The sequence below is a fragment of the Cryptomeria japonica genome, chromosome 3 (assembly GCF_030272615.1).
Source record: "Cryptomeria japonica chromosome 3, Sugi_1.0, whole genome shotgun sequence".
NCBI lineage: Eukaryota > Viridiplantae > Streptophyta > Pinopsida > Cupressales > Cupressaceae > Cryptomeria > Cryptomeria japonica.
The window spans coordinates 962,138,354-962,164,013 of NC_081407.1; the positions used below are offsets into that span (position 1 = coordinate 962,138,354).

Sequence of the window (25,660 nt, forward strand, 5' to 3'; positions counted from 1 at the left end):
TTACGGTTAACCTTTCATTGACAATTACTTGATTTATTTAAAATTGGAATCATGTTTGCACTCATAAGTTGACAAATTGTCCACTCATGAGTAAAAGAATGAAATTCTTGTATAAAAGTTGAACAAAATTCTCTATTCCTCATTGAATGTGTTATATTCATGAAATCCATTTTAACAATCTCTAATTTGCAGTAGTTATGGTTATTCACAATTGGAGTAGTCTCATTACTTTTTGCACATGATATGTAGCCAATATTTGGCCACAAATAATTGACATTAATGTTGTATTTATAAACCAATATTTGGCCACAAATAATTGACATTAATGTTGTATTTATAAACCAATTTTACCCTTTTATTGTTGCTTAAGTTTTTGACACCGAGAGCCATAGCATCCACTAGTATCGTTTCAGGTTCCTAAGTTTTTGATTCAACATTAGTACTCTTTGTCTCTGTTTATGGCTTCCTCATTGAGCCGTAATGTTCTTGTTGTAAGAAAAGAGTAATGTTCACATCACAGTACCCTCAATATTGATCTTATGAGGACAATGATAATACATACTCTAAAACCCTTATAAGATTTCAATAGATATAATTACGTTTCACCAAGTAACAAGGCTGACTGAACATGCCTAACAAGGCTGACTGAACATGCCTGTAAAGGCTATAAACATTTATCATTCTATAAATTCAATCCTTCTATTTCAGTTTTTGTTAAAGCTGAGATATAAACTTTTCCTTTTAGAGGAAAGAATACACAATTCTTTTTCTTGCCTTAATTGTAATGCTTGCCATTCATAATTCTTTTACACAATTCAATATAAAAAAGAAGATGACCCGGTGAAATGCTCATTTGAACGGAATGCAAGAGGCTTCCTCACAAGTGATGAGCTACGGCTATGGAAGAACACGCTTAGTATGAGACCATTGGAGCATAAGCTTCCAGCTACTAAGGCAATGATATGGTCTTTTCGTTTTTGGAAGAGTGCCGCATAGTGCCTTTTGTCGGTTAAGAACCGATTATTTTCATTTGCACTTTATAATATTGCAAGATTTGCAACATGGATATACTAATATGGATACATACATGATTATGTGTGAGTAATTTGGCAATGTATATATGTATATATATGTAGGCAATATAGTACTTAACATACATATATGTATCTATAAATATATATAAATATAAGATCTTAGGATTATCATCAAGTCGAGACATAGTTATAATGTCATACATACATGTTTTTGTGTGGTAATACTAAGGTCCTATACTTATATATATTTATAGGTACGTATATGTGTATTAAGTACTATATTGCCCCCCCACACACATATATGTATATTACATTCCCAAATTACTCACACATAATCATGTATGTATCCATATTATCAAAAAAAGTTACTGAGATTAAAAGAAAAGATCATGATTATTGTCTGAGATTAAAAAGTGGCAACTACAAGAAATAAATGAGGTATGGGCACTACTTTCCTTTGCAAATATTTGTGGCAAAATAATTTAATTCCCTTTTGTAGCTCCCGGGAATCAATATTTGGTGGTTGCAAGAGTTGTTAAGCATTAATGGAGTTTCTAGGTTGAATGTGTGTCTTCAACAATTTATCAATGGAGTATTGGACTTGGACTTGTCATTGTGCCAAAGAGAAAAGCATTAAATTACCCATGACACTAGAAGACTACCATTGAGGATTCGGCTTCAAGTCTACTGTGTATACTCTATCATCGAACCTAGGTGATAAGCACATCAAATATTGATGCCTAGATGAGAAATCCTTATCAAGTGTCGAGCATTGGGCCTACATTGTGACACTTGCTATGAGGAAGAGGAGGATGAGGGACATTGAAATTTTTACATTTGGTGATTATCTTAACAAGACATCATCAAGGGATGAATATGGGGTGATGTCAACAAAAAGACGAAGGTAGGATGATGTCAGCAATAGGCATGATTTAGGGATAAATGATTAGAAGAAAATTGTACCACGTGCCAAATGAGATGGAAGAGAAGGAATGTTGGAAGGCTAATGTCTAAGAAAGGGACTTGGAAGATTTATGTAGGGGATACTTTGATCATCAAGGATCAAGAAGGTGAAGGAAGCAATACCATAGAGAGATGAGGGAGGAAGCTAACAACCCAAATGCCTAATAGATTCAATGATTAGGCGATATTTGGACTCAAACTTCAGGGGTTGAGGGGATTAAGGAGATGGCATGGAGGTAAAGGAAACCTCAATAGGTTGAATCTTGACAACTCGACACTAGCAATATAATTGTTTTATATTTCAGGGATTGGGGATGCAAATGAAAAAGGGATCAAAGGAGTAGGGGAGTAAGGTGGATGCCGACAGTCCAAACCCTAAAAATATAGATTTAGTTGTTGGCATTTGGCATTATAACAGACAATGGGAGATTGTTGGCATTTCAATAAGGATATTGAGAAGGTTGTTGATGATTATGGATATAACTGACTAAGGATGTTTACTGTCTTAATATTATTATTTTGTCATTGATGTCAAGAAATTGATTTTCTAATTCACTATGATGTTGCCATATCTTGAGAAGTATGATTTGATGAGTATAAAGATGTCGGTAAAAGACATAGAAAGAATATGATGGATAAGGGGAGAAATAAGTTATTCAATGGGAAACTATTACCGAGTTAGACAATGATGAGATCATGATGTTTAGATTGTTTTGATATCATACATATGCTATTGATTGTAAGGTTAATACTATACTATGTTACCGAGCAAGGAACCTAGTCGGTAAACCCTAAGGTTATCGCTATCGGTTAATGAAGGCAGAATGTCTACCGAGTGAAGTTTAGTATTCACCGAGTTGTAACCGAGCTGTAACAGAATGCATTAAATGATTACAAGCGTTATTTAATGAAGGAAGTTGATGACCTAGCCATGATTAAATGATAGGTATGCCGTGAATGAAGTTTGTTAAAGAATCTATGGCAAAGGAAAATCGGCAAGAAGATCTACAGCTTAGATTGAACCGCAATACCCTAGCACAAGTTTCAAGAAATATATGCAAGCTCCAAGGCAGGGTAAAATGTTTTCAGATCGAAGGATACATTGAACCTGGTCAAAGTTTGAAGATCTGATGGCTATGATTGATCATGGGAAATGTGATCAAGGAGATTAAGCGGTTGACAAATTGTTTATAAATACGAAACTATTGATAAACAATGTTTGCGGGCAAGTGTATGCACAAGGATGCTACATAGTGATTACCGAGCACAGAAGCTTGAAGAGCTATTTTGAATAAACAAAGTATAGAGCCCAGCAGATGGACAAGATTAGTTCTATGTCTATATTGTATTGAGCAAATAAGAATTTGCTTTAGCATTTTAGATGTGAAGTTGCAGATAGATTTTTATTACTGTTATTTTGTGAAAGTGACAAAAAATCTCTTAACCGAGTGGACTTAACAGTCTTATTTGTAAAACCCTCTAGAAAGGTGGCATTCTGATTGAGTGTTTGAAATCCTTTGACAAGGTCACTTCTAACAAGGTGAAGATCCTAACAGATCTGAGGGAAATCCCTTAACCGGATCACATCTAGCAATGTGTTTGTAATCTTTAACAGGATTTGTTTTTAACCGAGCATACTCTAGAAGAGTATATTTCTTAGTGGGTCCGAAATCCCACAGTGGTTTTTCCCTATTTGGGTTTCCATGTTAAATCTAGTGTTATGAGTGTTATGATGTTTATATGCTTTTGAGTTTGCATGTTTAGCAGTTTTAGTTATATTACTGAAGTATATGTTACCAAGGTTGAATCTAATATTTTTATGAAAGATTAAGTTTGTATGATTCACTGCCCCCCCTCTCTCATCTTATTAGCTTGGCATCTGTACTTATCTTTTAAGTATCAGAACTATCAATTGGTATCAGAGCTTTGGACTTCGGAAGAAAAAGTTAAAATGTACTTGAGGCAAAGATCCAAGGATGTATAAGAGGGATGCATCGAAGCTGAACAAGTCAAGTTTCTCTACATGGCAGAAAAGGATGAAGCTGCACCTATCAGAAATTGAAGAATATGTTGTATATTATCTAGAGAATGATTTCATCACACCGAGCACCTATCCATTGACAATGGAAGAGATAAAAGCAAAGCAAGAATATATCCAAGCAATGATTGAAATAACATCTGCATTGACCGATTCAGAGTTTAATGATCTAGAAGGCTGCAATGATGCAAAGGCTATGTGGGATAAGCTCATATTTGTGTATGGTGGAGATGAACATGTTCAAAGAGCAAAAGTGGATAGTCTAAGAGAACAACTTGAATCTATGAGGATGAATGAAGGTGAGAACATAACTCAATACAATACAAGACTAAAGGAGATTGTCAATCAAATCAAAGGAGCAGGTGGAACTATTGAAGAAAAGGATATAACAAGTAAGTTGTTAAGAACCCTTCTACCGGCTTATGCAATCCGAGTCTCTGCAATCAATGAATTGAGGTTTGTACCTAATATGCCAGTTTCCTTAGATGCTACTATTGGTAATCTACATGCATTTGAGTTAAGTAACTTTTATAACAGTGTGTCATCAGTAAATAAAGTTGAATTTGCATTTAGTTCTTTTCATCTTGATGAATCTAATGATTACAATGAAAGAAAGTATAAGTACTCTTAAGGAGATCACAATGGAGCAAGTGAAATATTTCGCAAGAACATGGAGGAAGTACACAAACTGTATGAGGAAATCAGAAAGCAAGAAGAGTTTGAAGCACTATTAGCCAGAAGGTTACCGAGAGGCAAAGGTAAGTATAAAGGAAAACTACCTTTGAAATGTTTCAATTGTGATAAGATAGGACATATGGCTTCTAACTATCCTGACAAAGATTCTACTGAAAAGAGAGATTACCGAGATGATAAACAGAAAGATAATCATTACAGAGGACACCGAGACTTCAGAAGAAGAGATAGAAAGTCATGCTTAATAGTCGATGAGGAATCCAATGATGATAAATCAGATGAAACTAATTTAGAGGAAGTAGTTTATGTGGCTATCAAAGATGGATCAGATGAAGAAAGGTATGAAGAAAAATCCTTGATATCTCACATAAATACTAATGATTCTTGGATCATAGATAGTGGATGCTCACATCACATGACAGGTGATAAACACAAGTTTGTTATGTTAGAAGACTATGATGGAGGCTATGTAAGATTTGGTAATGATGCACCATGTCCGGTAAGAGGTAAAGGATCCATAACACTTCTTGACAATGCAAGATGCAATGATGTTTATTGGGTTGAAGGTTTGAAATACAATTTGTTGAGTGTAGCACAGCTAAACAATACAGGATACCGAATAGAATTTCAGAAAGGAATTGTCAAAGTTCATGACAAGCATGGAAAGTTAGCTGCTACCAGGACACAAACAAAAGGTAACACATTTCACCTTGACTCAACTCGAAAAAAATGTCTATATGCAAAGATAGATGATACCTGGTTATGGCATAAAAGGTTTTGTCATGTAAATTTTGACAATCTGATCAAAATAAGCAAGAAGCACCGAGTAAGAGGTCTACCGAGTCTTGAAAAACCTGAGAATGCTATGTGCGAGGATGCCAGATGGGTAAAATGACAAGATCAAGCTTTACAAGTAAGTCTTACACCTCTAAGGGAATTTTAGATCTTGTGCACACTGATCTTTGTGGTCTTATGAAAGTTCAAAGTTATTATGGTGACAAATATTTCATATTATTTGTGGATGATTACTCAAGGATGATGTCAGTAATGTTTTTAAAAGAAAAATCAGAAGATTTTCAAATGTTTAAATGGTACAAGGCAAGAGTTGAAAATGAAACAGGAAGAAAACTGAAATGTCTTAGATCAGATAGAGGAGAAGAGTTCACATCTGATGAGTTCAACTTATTTTGCAATGATCGTGGTATTAAAAGACAAGTCTCTGCACCGAGAACTCCACAACAAAATGGAATTGCTGAGAGAAGAAACAGATCTATTGTGGATTGTGCCAGAACCCTGATGATTGAAAAGAAAGTGCCACAAATATTTTGGAGAGAAGCAATAAGCACAGCAGTTTACACCCTGAACCGAGTACAAAGTGAAGAAAGGTACTTTGAAGACACCATATGAAATCTAGTATGACAAAAAACCTAATGTAAGTTATTTTAAAATCTTTGGAAGTAGATGCTATGTACACAAAGATGATAGAAATGGCAAGTTTGATCAGAAAAGTGAAGAAGGAACATTTCTTGGTTATTCTTCTAGAAGTAAAGCATTTAAATGTTTGACCCATAGTTTTACACTAAGTCATGTTTATTGGTGCGTTGACGTGGCATCACATAATTGGTTGCTATTTTAGAATATGATTTTTTGGGGGGGTTAAGTATTGAATAAACGAATGAATGAATGAAGGAATTTTAATGATGTCCTCAAGACCTAGTGGTCTAACGGAACAAGATGCACCAAATTAACTTTTTTTTTTATTTCTTTTCCATGTTGGTTCTTCTATTATGAATCCTCAATAAGAAACTCAATGTTTTGTGAATATTCTTTGAAGCTTTGTCTCTTCAAAAAAGCTCATTTGACATGACACTTTAGACCCCACTCCACTATGTGCTCCTCTCTCCTAATATTAGTGTCCACAATTGTCATCCTATTTCATAGCTTAACTAATTTTAATATACTCCACTATTGAATCTTGCTCCAGTGTATCCTCTTCTTCCCCTAATATTAGTGTTCACAAATGTCATCCTATTTCATAACTTTGACATTAGTATACTCCACTATGTTCTCCTCTTCCCTAATATTAGTGTTCACATCTGTCATCTTATTTCATAGCTTAACATAATTCACAACTATCATCCTAATGATAGATAAATTTACTTAAATAGTTTAAAATAAATTTATATAAAAACCGCATGGATTCATTTGCATTATGTCCACGCAACTGCCTCTTGTTTGTACAGCTCTAGAGTCGGCTCTTACATCGTCCGTTTCAGCTTTTTGCCCAGAGATAGGTAATGAAATTTCTGGTAGATCTCATGCCTATTCATGAATCAGAAATGATGCAAACCGGAGAAAAATTAAAAGTTTGTAAAATGGAGACAATGTAAGGCTGTTTGAATGCTTGCAGAGTAATGGGAATTGCAGAGGGAAGATATCAACTTAATACAGGAGCCCTGATTCCCCTAATTGGGTTGGGGACTGCAACCAGTAATCTCAATGAGGAGGAGATTAAAGCAGCCGTGACTACTGCTCTCCAGGTACTTATTTCAATTTTCAACCCACAGAATGTCAAAATCACCTGTTCCAATCTAGTTTGAACATCATTTCTACAAGTTCTGGATGCCTGGCACTGAGGCTATCCTCCACTCTATTAAAAGTATTATTCAATGTTGTGGGTGGAGATTGCAATAACTACCTTACAAAATTCGGGGTGGAGGTTTTTTTTCTTAAATTTTGTGAAATTCACTACAGATGGGGTATGAGCCTCCTTTGTGTACTTGAGTAGTACAATTAACCTAATATGATCATCTGTACTTTTTCTTCTCTCTTGTATGCAGGTGGGTTATAGACACTTTGACACAGCAAGCTTTTACCGCACAGAGTGCTCACGCACTAGGAGAAGCTCTGAATTCAGCTTTCCAGAGTGGGATCGTCAGCAGAGAAGATGTTTTTGTTACTACTAAATTAGCAAACACTGAACACGATGACCCAGTTGCTGCAATCAACAATAGTTTGAAGTATCCATTCCTTTTTACAGATCCGGTTATCTGTTTAGTATTATTCACTCTGTTTTGCAAACCTTTTTATTCCAAATATTTGTAATATCCAGGAATTTACAACTGGAGTATGTGGATCTGTATCTTATCCACTGGCCTGTCAAGATGAGAGAAACAAGTACATTATCCCAGCCAAAAGAAGAAGACTTTTTGCCATTAGATATAAAGTCTACTTGGTAGGGAATGGAGCAGTGCATGAAGATGGGGCTTAGCAAAGCCATTGGGGTCAGTAACTTTTCCTCTAAAAAAGTAGAAGACCTACTGAGCTATGCCAAAATCCCTCCTGTTGTTGATCAGGTAATGAGTTACAGTTTCTGTTTTGAAAGCTTGCTTTCCATCTGACCCAATGGCTATGTGTTCTTTCTTTTATTTTTTTTGTATACATGTTCTAAAGCATCCAAGGCACAAACATTACTCTTATGGTAATCTTTTGCAGCAAAATGGTTTTAGTGTGTGATGATTATGGTATGCAATGACAATCACATGTGGAGATGCATCCAATGTGGCAGCAAAACAGGTTGATAGAATATTGCAGCAAGCATAAGATTCATGTGAGTGCATGGTCTCCTCTGGGAGCTCCAAATAATCCATGGGGTTCTAATGCGGTGATGGATAACCCCCTTATCCAAGAAATTGCCCAAAAGCATGGAAAGACTAGAGCTCAGGTTTTGATTTGTTCATATTTGATTCTTTTGCAATTTTTGCTTGGACATGAATTAGAAACTTAGATAAATGGTGTGCAATTGCAGGTTATTTTAAGATGGGGAATAGAGCATGGAGTGAGTGTGCTGCCCAAGAGTTTCAATCCAGGCAGAATTGCTGAAAACTTTCAAATCTTTGATTGGTCTCTGAGTGTGGATGATCATGACAAGATTAGCAAGCTTGAACAGTGTAAGATACTCCCAGGGCATCAATTTGTTAATAGCACAACCAGTCCCTACAAGACTGTTGAAGAATTATGGGATGGAGAGATTTAATATAGTCACAACTACTTATATTACTAGTATATCTATATTTAAAAAATATAGATAAATTATGTGGAGAGATATCTTGTAATAGAAGGAATCTGATAATTGCAACAATATTAGTAGTATACAAGAGTTTAAAAAATATGGATAATAATAGAGTTGATTGTTCCCTTTTAAATATTATGGCACTCTTCCACTATCATTTGAATGTAATGGTTTCATATAGTAGGAGAGAAGTGGTGAGGTTCTATTTTATTTGGAGTAATAAAATAACACCTCCACAAAAACCAAAAGACGGCATATTTCATGCATTTACCTATCATTTGCATGTCAAATCATTTCAAAATTGATTTTTTGTTTAATTGTAGATGCCTCAATATATTTTATAGACCTATTTATTTAATCAATAGCATTACTGGGTACAACAAAGTTTTCTATGGGTACTAATGCTTTGTAAAGAGAGATCAGAATGATATCGTTAGTGTTTTCCTTGTTCAAGAATGTAGTAATCTAAGATGAAGTTTATAACAAATTGTGGCAAGGTTTCATGGTCTTCTACTATAAACTTTTAAATCTATTAAAATTATCATTAATTTTGATAAGCTTTTAGTGGTTATTTTTATAGGTTTAATAATTGATAGATATGTTTTATGTGATCAACATAATTGTTTTTGATTAAGGAAAATCAAGTTTTTAAGGGACCAGAAACCCTTTACAAGATAGGTTTTAGAAGGACCTGTAACCTGAACCAAAAGATAAACTTGAAAGATCTCTCAAAGAAACAGTACACAATAAAGACCCAGCATAACCAAACAAAAGAAGGGGAACAACAAAACCCCCACCAAGACCCTACAGGTTGCAAGAAACTAGCAGCCCTAACCCAACCAGGAAGGATCAAGAATTTGTCCTTCCCTTGTGGGATCTAAGTGTCATATTGTGTAGGAGAAAAAGTGACACTAAGCAAACATGCCCTAATCTCACTTTCAACCACACACTTGTGGAATACGAAAGAGCCTAGAGGTATCACACAATTGGCTACTTCTTTTTGTGGAAGAGAGAGCCACGGGCTACCTATTAGGATTTCTATTCCTTTGTTGTAATTGAAAGATAAAATAATGCAAGTTCAATCCCAAACCCCAAAGTGCAAGTATGAACTAATAACAAGATTTGCAGAATTGAACTTAAATAATGGAAAGCTGTAAACACAAGGATAAGACAAGAATGAAAATGTGTACCCGGAGTTAAAATCTGACTGAAAATGTTCGGGACGGGGGCGCGGTCGCCACTGTCCTGATTCTGCCCCTGAAACTGCTCCGGAAACTGTTGTTTTGCACTTTGGAAAAGCTGTCAAAAATGCTGAAAATACTGTCCGTCAGGAGAACCAGGGCGCCCAGCGCCCCTGTCCCAGGGACCAGGGCATCCAGCGCCCCTGTCCTGGCAGGACCAGGGCACCCCACGCCCCTGTCCTGGTCTTTTGCTCTGAAATTTGGTGGGAAGGTCGGTCTCAGTCTGCTTCTCCCGGATCTGCAACCTGCGGCGTCGTCCGAGTCCCGAAACCTGCACTTATATCTGAAAAGGTGTTTGGGCGGCTATATAGGGTTTTGCCTTAGTCAAACCCCCGCTTCGGTGATTTCCACCTCCACGAATAGCCAAGTTGTATTGTAAAATGTATTGTGTGTGCAGACCTAGTGTGTGTGCAAGGTCCTAAAATGCAAGAAAGCAAACTAGAGCAACCTAGAAAGTAAACCCTAATTGCTTGTAAATGATAATGTAAATGCTCCAAATCAAGATGCAAAATGATCTAAAACATGAATAAGTGACATATTGAAGCTTATGCAAAGACATGAAATCATACCCAACCCTCAAGGGAGGGGTACAAGCCAATCTTCAGTCGGTAATCTCCTATTGTTCTTCAATGTCTTCCAAGCCCTAAATGAATGAATGAAATTGATGAATGCTTGATAGATGGATGTTGAATGTTGTTGAAGTCTTCAAAGATCTGCTCTTTCGCTGCATATGAGGTCCTGGAAATCAAAAATCGGATCCCCTCAAATGAAGAAGGAGAGCTCTTATGTAGGAAACCCTAGGTCTTAATTTCGACTTTTGGCCGACCTAGAGATTGAATATCCCGCCAATTTCTTGGGGTTAAGCTTTATTTTATGATTGGATCGTGCTCCCAAAATTTCGGGAAAAATGTCTGGGACCATGTGCACCGGGCGCCACGGTCCCGGCAACTTTTCACCGAATTTTCAGGGCCGTCGGATATGATGATTTTAGAGAGAATCCCGAAGTTACAGGTGATTTCGAGATGTTTTGACCCCCGAAATCAAGCCCCCAAGTTCAAAATAGGGCCTAATTAGGGTTTTTGATTAAATGATGTATAGGAGGAATAAAACGAAAAGGGCACACTTTAATGAAAGGGCCCAACTTTATGATGTGGGAGATGATAAAATAGAACCTTAGACCTAATTAATTTGATTAATTAAGTGCTAAAGGGGAAATGTAATGCAAAATGCAAAATGCGCCAAGGCGGGTGCTAAACTAGGTGTGAAATTGTACCACCCTAGCAAGTGCGTACAATTTACGACGCTACACATATCAAAAGAGGACTGGGACACTTTAGATTTTTTACTTTTAACAGTAATCCATCCCTCCTCAACCCTAGTAGCAACATTTTGCCAAGAAGAAGGATCCAAAAGAGAGGATCTCCCATAATCAAGAGGAACAGAGCCAACATCCAGAGAGGCAGGAACAACAAAAGCAGGGACAGCAGAAGATCCAGCCACCCGAGTTGCAGGAACAGCAGAGGTAGGGACAACAGAAGATACAGCAGCCCGAGATACAGGAACAACAGAGGCAGGGACAGCAGAAGATCCAGCAGCAGTCTGGGATGCGGGAGGGTCTAAAACATCCACACATTCCTGAGGAACAGAGGCAGCAACCGGAGGCTCATCAGCCTGAGGAACCTGTGCCACCACCTGGGAGAAGCTTTTCTTTTTAACAAAATAGTGTTTAGAGGATGCCCCCTTCCACCAAGTAGCAGATCTTTTTTTCTTTTTATCTGTTTCACACCGTGCAGCAATATGTCTGGTCTGGAAGCACTTTCGACATCTAAAGGGGATACCTTCAAAGTCAAGCGGTTGGACCCAAGATCCCAAAGTGGATTCAATCTCTAACTCAGCTGGAAGCCCTTTAGTGACATCAATGTTAACCAAAATCCGAGCATAAGTAGAGTGATAAATCTGGAAAGATTCCTTATCAATTGTTAAGAATTCACCTAAAGCATTCCCCACTTCCTCTAGCAGAGAGTCCGTCCATAGATGAAGGGGAAGGTTAGGGAGCCTAACCCAAATAGGAATCTCATTAAATGAATCTATGGATGGGTTAAAGCCTGGGAACCAGGGTTTAACCATCAAAATAAATTTGTCTTCCCAGCTGAAAGGATTAATACCTAATATTTTCGATCTATCCTCTTCATATTCAAATTTGGCAATGAAAAAACCCTTAGCAGAAGGAAAGATATTGTTGGTGTAAATAATTATTCATCATGGATATTATTACACTTACTTAAGTTTACTTAGGATAATGCATTTCATAGTAGTTTGGATATGAGACACTTGGGTGTTTGTGCCACATTGGGATAGTGTGTGTAGGAGAAATTCCACCTTTTATGGTGTTGATCTTGTTATTACACTATCATATCCACTTATTGTGGAGTGATAATTCCACCTTCGGTGGGTGATCCACCTCATGTGGAATATTATATTATTTCTCCTACCTACCCACACCTATTTCCTACCTACCCTTGTTTCTTATTGAGCCACATGTCATGTTTGTGTGCTCATACATATCCCTAGCCTTGCCTATATAAGCAGGCTCATCTACATTGTATGGAAACTATTGAACAACAGTTGTTGATCATTTTCTATTGATGAGAATACAGTTTATTCTTGTCCCATATTATGTCTCTTTCATGTACATTTCAATGACTTCTTGATCTTGGCAAAATCCAACATGGTATCAGAGCTATTGGAGCTTCATTGATTCGTCTTGAAGAGGCATTATTGTGACGTCAAGAGGCAGATCTGAGGAGCATCGTCATTTGGAGGCGTCCTAGACCAGATCCAACCTCTCCATTGCGTCCGGAAGGCCATTTCCATGAATTTTGGTTATAAAGTTGGCCTATTTTGGTGAGGAAAAAAATTTTCCCCAATTTTGCTATTCGTACGGATTTTTCGAATATTCCTATATATTTTTCAAAAAAAAAAAAAAAAAATCAAAAAAAAAACTCGAAAAAATCGAAAAAAAAAAATCAAAAAGCAAAAGTGAAAGATCAAAAAAAAAAAATCAAAAAAATATAGTTTGGGGGTCCGCAGACCCCCCCCCGTGCCTCGTACCCATTTTGCAGGTTGCGCCGCCATCTGCAGACCTGTCTCCCGGCACGTCCATCGCCCGCAGCACCGTACCCTGTGCCGCAGACTGCCAGAGCCCGTACCGATTCCGGCAGACACCGCCGCCTCGTCCCTGCCACGTCTCCTCCGCAGTCTGCACTGTCCTCCGCTCGGGCACCGGACTCCGGCGCCTCCCCAGCTCCTCCGGCTCCTCCCCTAGTCTCCGTCCCCGGGCTCACCCTCCGCTCCGCCGAAGACAGCGCTCCGGCGTCCTCGCTCCACCCAGCACCTACGCTGCTCCTGGTTCCGCCGCCTCCCGAGCTCCCTACTCCGCCGGCTCCTCCCGCAAGCTGCCTCCGGTGCCGCACGCCGCTCCACCTCTACGCCTCCGGCTGCCAACTCAGCGCCACGTCAGCACCTCTGCCAACTCATCCGACACGCAGAAAATCGACTGCCACGCAGACCGTACAGTCAGCTCCTCCGTACGCCCGGTCAGCAGTACGGACTGCCACATCAGCAGCCCAGTCACCTCTGCCACATCATCATCCGTACAGTACGGAATACCCGATCAGTCTGCCACGTAATCCGTCCGTACGGTACGGACGCCCAGTCACCCAGGCAGCGAAGTTTTGGCGACGGTCATACGGCCGTCAAATTTAACCCCGTGTTTTACTGACGTCAGCGCCACATCAGCAGGGTTTGGAAATTTTTTGACCCCCTCTCATTTGCATTTTTGATTTTGCAGTTCAACTTCAAATGGCCATAACTTGCTCATTTTTGCTCCTTTTTGGGTGCAATTTTTTTTGAAATGGGCTATAATTTCGTGCTCTCCGCAGTGGTGAAAGAATTTTTTGATTTTGATGCACGGATTTTTCAGAAAATGCAGTTTTTGGTGACTGTCCCTGAGTAATCCCTGTTTTTGCAACTTCAGAGGCTTCGTTTGGGGTCATCCGACCTCCTTTTCAGGTGCCGTTTTTTTTGAAAGTGCGTATTTTTTCGTCTACTTTCACATGATGCTATCAGATTGATGTCATTGTAAGTAGAAATTGTACTTTCAGATCTAGGCCATTTTTGGCTCTCTTGGTACTTGTATATTTGCTTGAATCTCAGTTAGATTCATTGCACTATTGATTGAAGTCTCTTGTATCTTATTTGAGAAGTTGTAAAATTTGCATCATAAGTCCACTTTGCCTTGTTTTGCAAGTGGCTCATTGTAATCGCACTAAGTATAAAGTGCCAAAATCATCACTTTAGGGGGGGTACTTTGATTGATTGAATTTGGGGGGTGTCTCTTGTGCTTTTGTGCTCTTGTGTTCTTTCCTTTTTTGCTGCTATGAGTTCTTCTAAGTTTCCTCTCTTAACTCCACATAATTATGCTACTTGGAAAATTGATGCATGGAGTAAACTTATGGAAAAAGGACTCACTCATTACATTGATGGAACTATTGTTGCTCCAGCTGATCCTAAGGCTGATCCAGTTGGTCACTTAGATTGGCTCACTAAAAATATCATGGCAATTGGTACCTTAAGAAAGTATGTATCAAAGGATCTCATTTTTCATATTGAAAAATGTACTCTAATCAAAGATGCTTGGCAAAAGTTTCAAGACTTGTATGGTCAAGTTGATGAGATTAGGGGATATCAAATTGATAGTGATCTCACCATGTTAGATCCCAAGAACTTTGATACTATACAAGATTATGTCACTAAGGCAAATGAGTTGAGGGCACAACTCAAAGATTGTGGCATTGATAAGAAGGATACTCAATTGATATTCAACTTGATAGGCAAGCTTCCACAAGAATATGCAGCATTTGTTTCTAGTTTCCAAACTCATAGGATGACAATGGGTTCAAGCTACAAAATGCCTACATTTGATGCTTTCAATGAAATGTTGATGATGGAACAAACTAAGTTGATAAGCATGGGCATTCTTAAGACTTCTTCTAAGTCTCAAGCATTAGTGGCAAATGAAGGAAACAAAGGAAATCAAGGAAAGGACAACTCAAACAAGAAGAAATGGCAATCAAAGCCTAAGGAAAAAGCACAATCTTCTCCACAACAAGGAGATTCATCCTCTTCTAAGAAAGATAATTCACCAAAGAGAGAGAGACCTACTTGTGCTTATTGTAAAAAGATTGGTCATGAGGAACATCGTTGCCATACTAAGAAGATTGATGAGCTCACACATATCATCAAAAAGCATAACATTGATTTGCCTAAAGTCTACAAGAAGGATGATTCATCAACTTCCACTTCCTCACATTCAAAAGGAAAAGGGCAAGCATTCATGGCTTCTACAAATGGAAAGACTCACTCTTTTGGAACAAGAAAAGGACAAGCTCTATGTGCTACAACAAATCATACTTCAGAGAGATGGCTTCTAGATTCAGGGGCTTCTCATCATATGGCATCTTCACAGTCTATGTTCTCTACATTTGAGCCTTGCACCATGCCTCAGATTTTGATGGGCAATCATACATACATGGATGTGATTGGGAAAGGATCTATTGACATTGGGGATAACTCCTTCAATGATGTGTTGTGTGTACCCCACTTGACAAAGAATCTCCTTTCTATCTATCAAATCACACATGGCGCAACTAAGAAAGTTGTGGAGTTCACACCTGACTCAGTTTTTATTAGAGATATGGAGACTAGAGCTATCATTGCAACTGGGGTGGTTGATCATGCATCTCGGTTATACTCCTTTTCAGATTTTGTTGATGATGATGATTACACATTTGATGATTCTACACATGATGATCACACTTATTGTGATGATTCAGATTTTGAGGAGAACTTTGGACACTTGAACATGGGGATTCTCACATGTAACCCAGTTCTTGAGTCTTCTATTTCATCTTCTCATATTTATATCACATCACCTATTGTACCTGATGATGCAGATAGTGCGACAGTTTTGCCTTCATGTGATTCAGTGCAGCAGGATATACATTGTCTTCCAGCTTCAGATTCATGGGATGATTACATGACAGATATTGCAGGTTTGTTTGTGGAATCCTACATTGCAGATTTGGGAGACATCATTGATGACATACATCTTCTCTTTGATGAAGATGATCCTTCTTCGATTGTTGCGAGGGCACACTCTGACCCTCTTGTTCATTCTCTACATGATCATACTTTCGAGGTTGACATGATTGTGGATACTTATGTACAACAGTTGGAGGAGGTCTCTTTATGCTTTGAGGAGACACATGAGTCTTTGGATATTGTTCTACATCCATCTTCACTAGATGTTGGAGTTCCTTTTTCAGCAGTATGGCACAGTTTACCATCTTTGGAAGGGGTATCTTTCAGCATCGACATGGGGACACTTGAGCAGTTTTCAGAGATTCCTTTCATCATGAGTTTTCTTCATACATCTTCCCTTCATGATTGGGGAGACTTCATGGATACACCTTTGGTTTTGTTTCTTCCTAAGGGGAGGAATGTTGTTCGATGTTCGTGGAGCAGTTTCTTCATACATCGAGCTTCTATCATTGGTGCAGATTCTTCATTGAGAGAGGATCACAGTTTGACTTCTCTTCTTCTCTCATATGGGGGGGACTATTTCCTCACATGTGGTTTTGTTCCTCACATACTTCTTTGAGAGTTCTCTTGTATAGCTTTCATCTCTTTTTGGGGGAGGGTTTTTTCCCATTGGGTTTTTCTCTCTTTCCCCACTTTGTGAGAGATTTCATTGGTTTGCATGGATTTGCATTTGTGCATGGGTACCTAACATGGCCTCGTAGTCGGGACCCATCTTGCATTGCTTAGTTGCATTGTAGACTTAAGTGCATTCCCCTAAGTTGCACTTAAGGGGGGGTGTTGGTGTAAATAATTATTCATCATGGATATTATTACACTTACTTAAGTTTACTTAGGATAATGCATTTCATAGTAGTTTGGATATGAGACACTTGGGTGTTTGTGCCACATTGGGATAGTGTGTGTAGGAGAAATTCCACCTTTTATGGTGTTGATCTTGTTATTACACTATCATATCCACTTATTGTGGAGTGATAATTCCACCTTCGGTGGGTGATCCACCTCATGTGGAATATTATATTATTTCTCCTACCTACCCACACCTATTTCCTACCTACCCTTGTTTCTTATTGAGCCACATGTCATGTTTGTGTGCTCATACATATCCCTAGCCTTGCCTATATAAGCAGGCTCATCTACATTGTATGGAAACTATTGAACAACAGTTGTTGATCATTTTCTATTGATGAGAATACAGTTTATTCTTGTCCCATATTATGTCTCTTTCATGTACATTTCAATGACTTCTTGATCTTGGCAAAATCCAACAGATATTAACTGAACCTTTTATGATCAGTTCCCAGCTTTGAGAAATCCAAGTGTGCAGCTGAGGAAGGCTTGGCCAGAAACCCCGAAACCTGCAAATCAGACCATGTGCTTCAAACACCGAGGAAGTGTGGATGATCTCCATATCAGTATCATTAGACACCTTGAAAACCAAAGGTTTGCATACAGCCACAGGCCTCAAGCCATAGGCATCTCATTCATCAGTAAAGGGCATTGGTAGCACCGTATTTCCATCCTTAGAAGAGACCCTCGTAGAAACAGCACCAAGTAGGACCCTCGTAGAGCCCCCATTCACAGCCGCAGAGCCAAGTAAAGAAGTCTCACCAATCATTACAGGGGATATAGGGAGCTGGACATCCGGTATCGCTGCAACAGACTGCCTTAGGGCATTGGTGGCGGCATACACAGGCGACCCTAGGGCAACGGCGGCAGGCTTCGCAGCGGCGGCATGCACAGGCGGCCCTAGGGCAACGACGGCAGGCTTCGCGGAGGCAGGCACCGCTGCAGACTTTGCATGTGATATCGCTGCAGGTGCAGGCATCGCAGCAGGCATCACAACTTTTTTTTTTTAGGCCTCTTTACATGTTGTGATCAACATAATTGTTGAATCTGACTATCTCCCACCATTAATTTATAATTAAAAAATATTAATATGTATAACTTTAATTTTTCTAATTGATTATTATTTATATTTAATGTTTTGAAATTATATATATATATAGATTTTACAAAAAGTTAGGATTTATGAGAGGATTGACGTTAAAATTAAATAAAATGTTTTGTTATAAGATTTCTAATTGATAGGTATGTTTCATGAGAAATGACTAGCAACTTTTGATGTTTTCAATAGAATTTATGTGATCATTGTAATGTTGAATGTTGTTATCTACATGCCATTGATTTGGATTATACTTATGTCTTAAGCTTTCTTAACAATTTTTTGGAAGATTGTGATTACCCATTAACAAGAAGAATTGTTGACCCTAAAACAAATAGAATTCTTAAATCGGGCCTTGACTTGTATCACAAGAATATGGCTTCAATAACAATAGGACAATGATTTCAAGCCTAGAAAAAGTTGAACACTTCATTATTTGATGAAATTATAATTTGTTAGGACATAATTGAACACAAAACTAGAGCTTTGTGATATGTACACATCCTCAGATGCCAAGAACTCTCACTCTTGTATCAAGTCCAAACTAAGAAAAATATTTATGTGCCCAAATAAAACAGTTCTCCCTTACCCCAAATCATCTACAATTTACATACATCTAATCTTTATAATTAGTATTATTCTCAACTATGCATTGTGTACTTCTATAGTTGGGCAACAATTCCTTTATGTGTTCTTCAAAATCAAACAATACAATGAGAAACACAACTTGGACTTAAGCCAATTTCTACATTTGTAGGCCACATGGTGACACTTGCAACAAACCTCAATGATTCTTCTATTGTATTCAACAATTTATTCTTCAAAATATGCACTTTATTTGCATGTACATTTTTTTTTTGGTTATGTACAACCATCTTGGTTTTATTTGCAAGTTTCAAATTAATATATAGCATTGTCATTGATATATTCATTGCATGTGATACTCTTTCTTTCATTCTCTTGATGCTACTTTATCCACTCAATCCTTAGTTATCCTTTGTTTCAACTTCTATATTTTTCAAATTGTGGAATTTAGATGCTTTTTTTTTTTAGAACTTTGTTTTTTATTAAGGAAAAACAGGTTTTAAGGGACCCGAAACCCTATACAAGACAGGTTTTGGAAGGCCTGCAACCCAAACCGAAAGATAAACTTGAAAGTCCACTCAAAGAAACAAAACACAAAAGAGACACAACAAAGCCAAACCAAAGATGGAGTACAACACAATAAGGACCCCCAACAAAAACTAGCAGGCTGCAAGAGACCAGCAGCCCCAACCCAACCCGGATGGATCAAGAATTTGACCTATCCTTATGGGATAGAAGGGTCATATCAAAAGAGGACTGAGACGATTTAGATTTTTTAATTTTAACAGTAATCCATTCCTCCTCAACCCTAGCAGCAACCTTTTGCCAAGAGGATGGGTCCAGAATAGAGGACCTCCCATCACCAAGGGGAACAGAGCCAGCTTCCGGAGAGATAGGGACAACAGATATCGAAGAATCAGACAAAGATCTAGCATCAATATGGGAAGCGGGAAGGTCATCCACCAAATAGGAAGATCCAACATTCTTCAAACGATCGTTCGGGATGCCACCGCAAGCATCCCCACATTCCTAAGCACCAAAAACAGAGGCAGTAGCCAAAGGCTCGGCCTGAGGAACCTGTGCAGCCACCTGGGAAAAGCTTTTCTTTTTAATAAAATAGTGTTCAGAGGAGGCACCTTTCCACCAAGAAGCAAATCTCTTTTTCTTTTTATCTATTTCACACCGTGCAGCAACATGTCTAGTCTGGAATCACTTTCGACATCTAAAGGGGATACCCTCAAAGCCAAGCAGTTAGACCCAAGATCCCAAGGAAGATTCGATTTCTATCTTAGCTGGAAGCCCTTTAGAAGCATCAATTTTAACCAAAATCCGAGCATAAGTAGAATGATAAATTTGGTAAGAGTCCTTATCAATCATTAGGAATTCGCCTAAAGCCTCCCCAACTTCCTCTAGCAGAGAATCTGTCCATAGATGAAGGGGAAGGTTAGGGAGCCTAACCCAGATAGGAATCTCATTAAATGAATCAGTAGATGGATTAAAACCCAAGAACCAGGGTTTAACCATCAAAACAAATTTGTCCTCCCAGCTGAAAGGATTTGTACATAAAATTTTCGATCTATCCTCTGCATATTCAAATTTAGCAATGAAAAAGCCCTTGGCTAAAGGAAAAAATTTAACTGAACCTTTTAAAATCGGTTCCCAACTTTGGGAAATCCAAGTGTGCAGCTGAGGAAGGCTTGGCCAAAAGCCCTGAAACCTACAAATCAAACCATGAGATTCAAACACAGAGGAGTTGTGGATGATCTCTTGTTCAGTATCAGTAGACACTCTGAAAGCCAATGGTTTGCAAACGGTAATGGCCAAAGGCCCCAAACCATGGGCAGCCTGATCTGAATTAGAGGGCGCCAAATGCACCGTATCACTATCCTCCGTGTTAGCAATAGGTACAAGAACGATCTTGGGCTTGCAAGGAGAAGCCACAAGAGCATCCTTCAATATCATGCCAGCAAGGGAGCCCCCAGGATTCGAAGCAAACCCAACACCCACCCCTGAAGAGGGTAAGGCCCACACAGAAGAAGAACCCCTTAGACCCCCCGCCAAGGCCCAAACAAAGACCTCCACAGAGCCCCCATTTGTAGCCCCCACAACATCCTCCACAGATCTCCCATTCACAATAGCCGTTGGGTGAGGCTAGACGGCAGCAGCAGGAGGCAAGATGGGAGCGACATTCGGCCTTAGGGCAACAGGCGGCATTGCAGCGGCAGTGACAGCGTTTAACTTCACCCAAACCATCGCAGCGGCATGTATGGTTGCAATGTTAGAACTTTGTTAGTCTAGTGTATTATGTGAATAATATTTTAAATTAATATATGTAAGTTGGATGATTTTAGAATTCAGAATATGACAAAAGAGAGGTTTTTCTTTGATGATATCTTGAGTTGAATTTCTAGCACTTAACATATCCAAGGTGTAATTGAAGACATGAGGGAGTTGAAGAAAGAGCATTGGGAAAACAAAGTATGAAGAGGTAAATCTTTACAATGTTCTCAGTGTAAGTGAATTGTCAAGGTTTCAATTATTTCAATTTATAGGATCCTTTCCATTCTTTTTGGACTTCTATAAAAAATTCTATTTGAATGTAGAGAATTAATTTTTCCATACCACTAATGTATATTTAGGTAAGGACTTCAACTACTTTGTAGCTCTTGTTTGTTTAATTAAAGTTAATGTTTAAATTTATCAATAATAAACTATGAAATATTTATTATCCTGTCATGATTTTGTTGTTCTTGATTAGATGAGCAGGGAGAGGGTCATGATCCCTTACAAGAGAAGAAACAACTTAAAGCTCAAAACCAGAATCACCAAAAGCAAAACAAAAGAAGCCCCCCCCAACTCTGCAACCCAACAAAAATAATCAAAACAACAACCCCAAAACTCCAAGAAACCAAAACCACTACATCAAACCAAAACCTCTAATTGGCCATCACTGACAATAAAGAACCTATCAAAATAAAATCCTTCAACATAAAACCTATCTTAACTAAACTATCTAGAAATATAAGGATTTCAAAAAGTTTAAAAGCACCATCCTAGAGCATTGAACTTGAGCTTTCCATCCACATCACTCTTTCCTCATCCTTCTCATACCTTTTTCCATCACTCTTATTAGTCTTGTTCATCATGTTAACCTTCCCCTGTACTAATTTTGTTTGAGATAATCTTTTTTATTTTTAGCGGGATTGTATCCATGTTCCAATTGCTCCAAATTTGAAAATAAAGACCTTCATTAGCAATGCAGTCCGCCACCATATTCCCCTCTCTGTAGATGTGTTTAACTTTGATTGGGAAAAGCTTTTAAGAGATTGAATGCAGTCCCTCATCAATGATTTGATCTCCCAATGCCCTTTTATCTCCTCTTTTAAGGTATCAATGATCATTTTTGAGTCCCCCTCAACCTTGAGCCTATTTAGACTCAAATATTTTGCTATTTGGATACCTCTCCTGCAATGTAGCTATTTGTCTTGACCTCCAAAGGCATGCCTAAACAAGCTATGAGTCTTCCTTTGTGATCCCTGAGATGAACACCTACTCCAGCCCGCCTTGGGTTCCCTTTAGAGCAGCCATCGAAATTACACTTGATCTAGCCTTGATTCAGAGGTCTCCACTTTATTGTTATCCTATTATGCTTCTTCCGCCAATCCACCTCAGTAAGGTCTTTGGTTAGGCCCCATAATTGTTTCAGTCTCAATTCTTGAAGATTAGGAAGATCTTTGAAGACACTAAAGGAAGCAACATTGATGTTTTCCACTATGAGATTTTGTATTTTCATGAAGACTTCCATACTTGATTTAGAGATTTCCCAAAAGATTCTATTATTTCCTTCCTTCCACAATCCTCAACTAACCATAGGAGGGATATGTCTCCAAATTTATTTAAGAGCAACATGCTTGAAAGGGCACAATACCAATAATCAATACACTGACTTAAGGATTTAGGACTTACCCAATCCACCAGGGTCAAGCGCTTGATCAAAGACCAAACCTCCACCATGAAGGGATAATGTAATAAAAGATGATCAACACTCTCACTATCTTGATAACACAAAGTACATTTGTTTACAAACTTAATCCCTTTAGAATTGAGATCATCAATAATGAGAATTCTATTGCGAACAACTAACCACCAAAAACACTTAACTTTAGGAATAAGCTTCGGAAGCCAAACTTTTTTCCAATCAAACTATTGTTGTCTTATGGGGGGTTTTGCAATGAAGAGTAAGAAGACCTGACAGATAAATCACCTAAAGGGTTTGGCCTCCAAACCCATTCATCCGACTTGTCTAAGAGCATAGGAGAACAATCTCCCAAAAATTCCATAATATCCTTTATGCTTCTTTCCCATTCAGGCTGCCAACTATACCTCACTTGTTGGTTTCTTGTCAGTTGATCTTTTATATTAATCCAAGTAGGATTGTCATTCTCCCAGTTAATATAGTCACGAAAATTCCTTCTCACCAATAATCTACAAGCATCTTTTAGTCATTCATTAGTACAACCTAAGGAAAGAGGAAGGTTCCCCTTCCAAACCTCTTCCCAAAATAAAGTATCTTTACCATTTCCCACAACCTTTCCAACTCCCCTTCTTATCATCTCTCAACATATAAGAAGATTGTTCCATATAATTGAGCCATACGACAACCCTTCTTCGTGAAGGAAAGCTATAGGGTCCTCTCCCTGGAGATACTTAGCCTTTAAAATAGACACCCAATCTTTAGATCCCTAAAGAAATTACCAACCAATCTTAGAGAGAAGGGCTTTGTTGAAAGATTTAAGTCTTCGAATACCCAAACTGTCTTGATTTTTAGGGGAGCAGACTTTTTCCCAATTAACTAAGTAAATTCTTGCCTTGTCTTCTGCCGCGGACCAAATTTATGATTTTGTTGTTAAAAAGTAATAGATTTTTAAAATATATTTACATATTTTATTCGAACATTATGTAAATTGAAAAGAAATATTACTTTATATGAGTATAAAAAATTATATGGTTGTTGATTCAAATAAAAATGTTATTATTGTACACTTCGAAGAATCTATTCAATTGTTTATATTCACATGGAAATTATAATTTCAAGGCTTTGCTCGACATTTTCTTCTAGATTTTTTAATGTCACTTAAATTATAGACAGTACCAAAAATAAACCAAAGACTACCTACTAGTTACAACAAATCAAATTACAAATTAGTCAACTCTAAATAAAACAATTAAGTATAAATAAAAGATGTAGTTTGTCATATTTATAATTATTTAATCATATATTTGGGGTGTCAACCCAGCCAAGCATGATGGATTTCACATTGTATGTATGCATGCATGCATGCATGCATGCATGTATGTATGTATGTATGTATGTAGTCAAGTTTGGTGTGATGCATAAAAAGGGAGAACTTATATACGCAATAAATATAAATGAATTTATAATAAATTACACACATTCCAATTTACACCAATAACATCATATATTAATATCCTTTGATGTCTTACACATGTATTTAATTCATTCATCATTCTTTATATATATATATATATATATATACTTCTTATTCCCACATATATTTACTCCATATATGTTTCCACACTCTTCCACTTTATTCTACACTCTTATCCCCACTTTTTCATCTTCATATAGCCTCTTTATGCCCCAACATAATGCCTTTCCATCACATCTCTTCATAATAACTCTTAATTAACTTTCTCCCACGAATTTGTATTTATTTCTATAATTATTTACTCTTTTATATCTTAATTAGACATATTAGAGGTGTTTTAAAGCTATTTAAAAGGTATATAATGGATATGTGGGTCTAGAAATGACCCAAATGATATCCTTGGTGCCTCGCAACCCTATTTCTTGCCAACATTCTCCCCGGGACTAAAATATTATGTTGTCCTCAAGAAAAATTGGTAAAATGACTTGTATCCTTCATGATTGCCTTTCTTTCCATGTTTCTTCCGTAGTAGCAATCCTCTAAATTTTCATGTAGTATATTTATGTTGTAGTCTTTGTCATTATTCTTTACTTCATTTCAACAACATCCTCCTGACGCACTTAGTAGTGTTGGTGTAAATAATTATTCATCTTGGATATTATTACACCTTACTTAAGTTTACTTAGGTACATGCATTTCATAGTAGTTTGGGTATGAGACACTTGGGTGTTTGTGCCACATTGGGATAGTGTGTGTAGGAGAATTTCCACCTTTTATGGTGTTGATCTTGTTGTTACACTCCACATTCAATGGGTGATCCACCTCATGTGGACTATTATATTGTTTCTCCTCCCTACCCACACCTATTTCCTACCTACCCTTGTTTCTTATTGAGCCACATTGTTAGGCCCAATATGGAAAGCTAAAGTACTGAGAGGGGAGGGGTGAATCAGTACTTCAAATCCTTTACTTAACAATATCTTTATTGTTATGCATAAACTGAATAGTGCAGTAACATAATATAATGCTAAACAAATAAATAACAATCATACATGATTCACTCCATAACACATATATTTTGGTTATGTAGAAACTCTTGGTTAGAGAGAAAAACTGTGGTGGGGATGCCACCCACAACTTCACTACTGCAATAATAAAGGTTGCTTGGTTAGAGCTACATGTTTAGCTATTTTTGATAGCTTACCCTGTTAGGAGTATCAAGATCTGTTAGATCTACCTTGCTAAAGGATTTTACAACACTTAATCTAAATGATGCACCTGGTTAGAGGCTTTACAATTTATAGACTTGATTAGAGTCTTTTACCTTGTTAAAGGTTTCTCTTACAACTTCAAAATATTACAATAAAATCATTACAAATATTTGCAACTTTACATCTAGAATGTTATAGCAGATTCTATGAATAAGATTACCTTGCTTATAGCATACCTCGGTAACCCATATAGTAACTCGGTAAACCCT

At 37.8% G+C, this 25,660-nt stretch overlaps 1 long non-coding RNA gene across 1 annotated transcript; it reads left to right on the plus strand.

Annotated features, from left to right (window-relative positions):
* The first annotated feature begins 6,842 nt into the window (after window positions 1-6,842).
* On the plus strand, window positions 6,843-8,982 carry LOC131035526 (uncharacterized). Its single transcript, XR_009371804.1, has 4 exons — window positions 6,843-7,268; window positions 7,569-7,748; window positions 7,841-8,452; window positions 8,537-8,982. It is a non-coding gene; the product is annotated as an uncharacterized LOC131035526 (long non-coding RNA).
* Window positions 8,983-25,660: the final 16,678 nt, after the last annotated feature.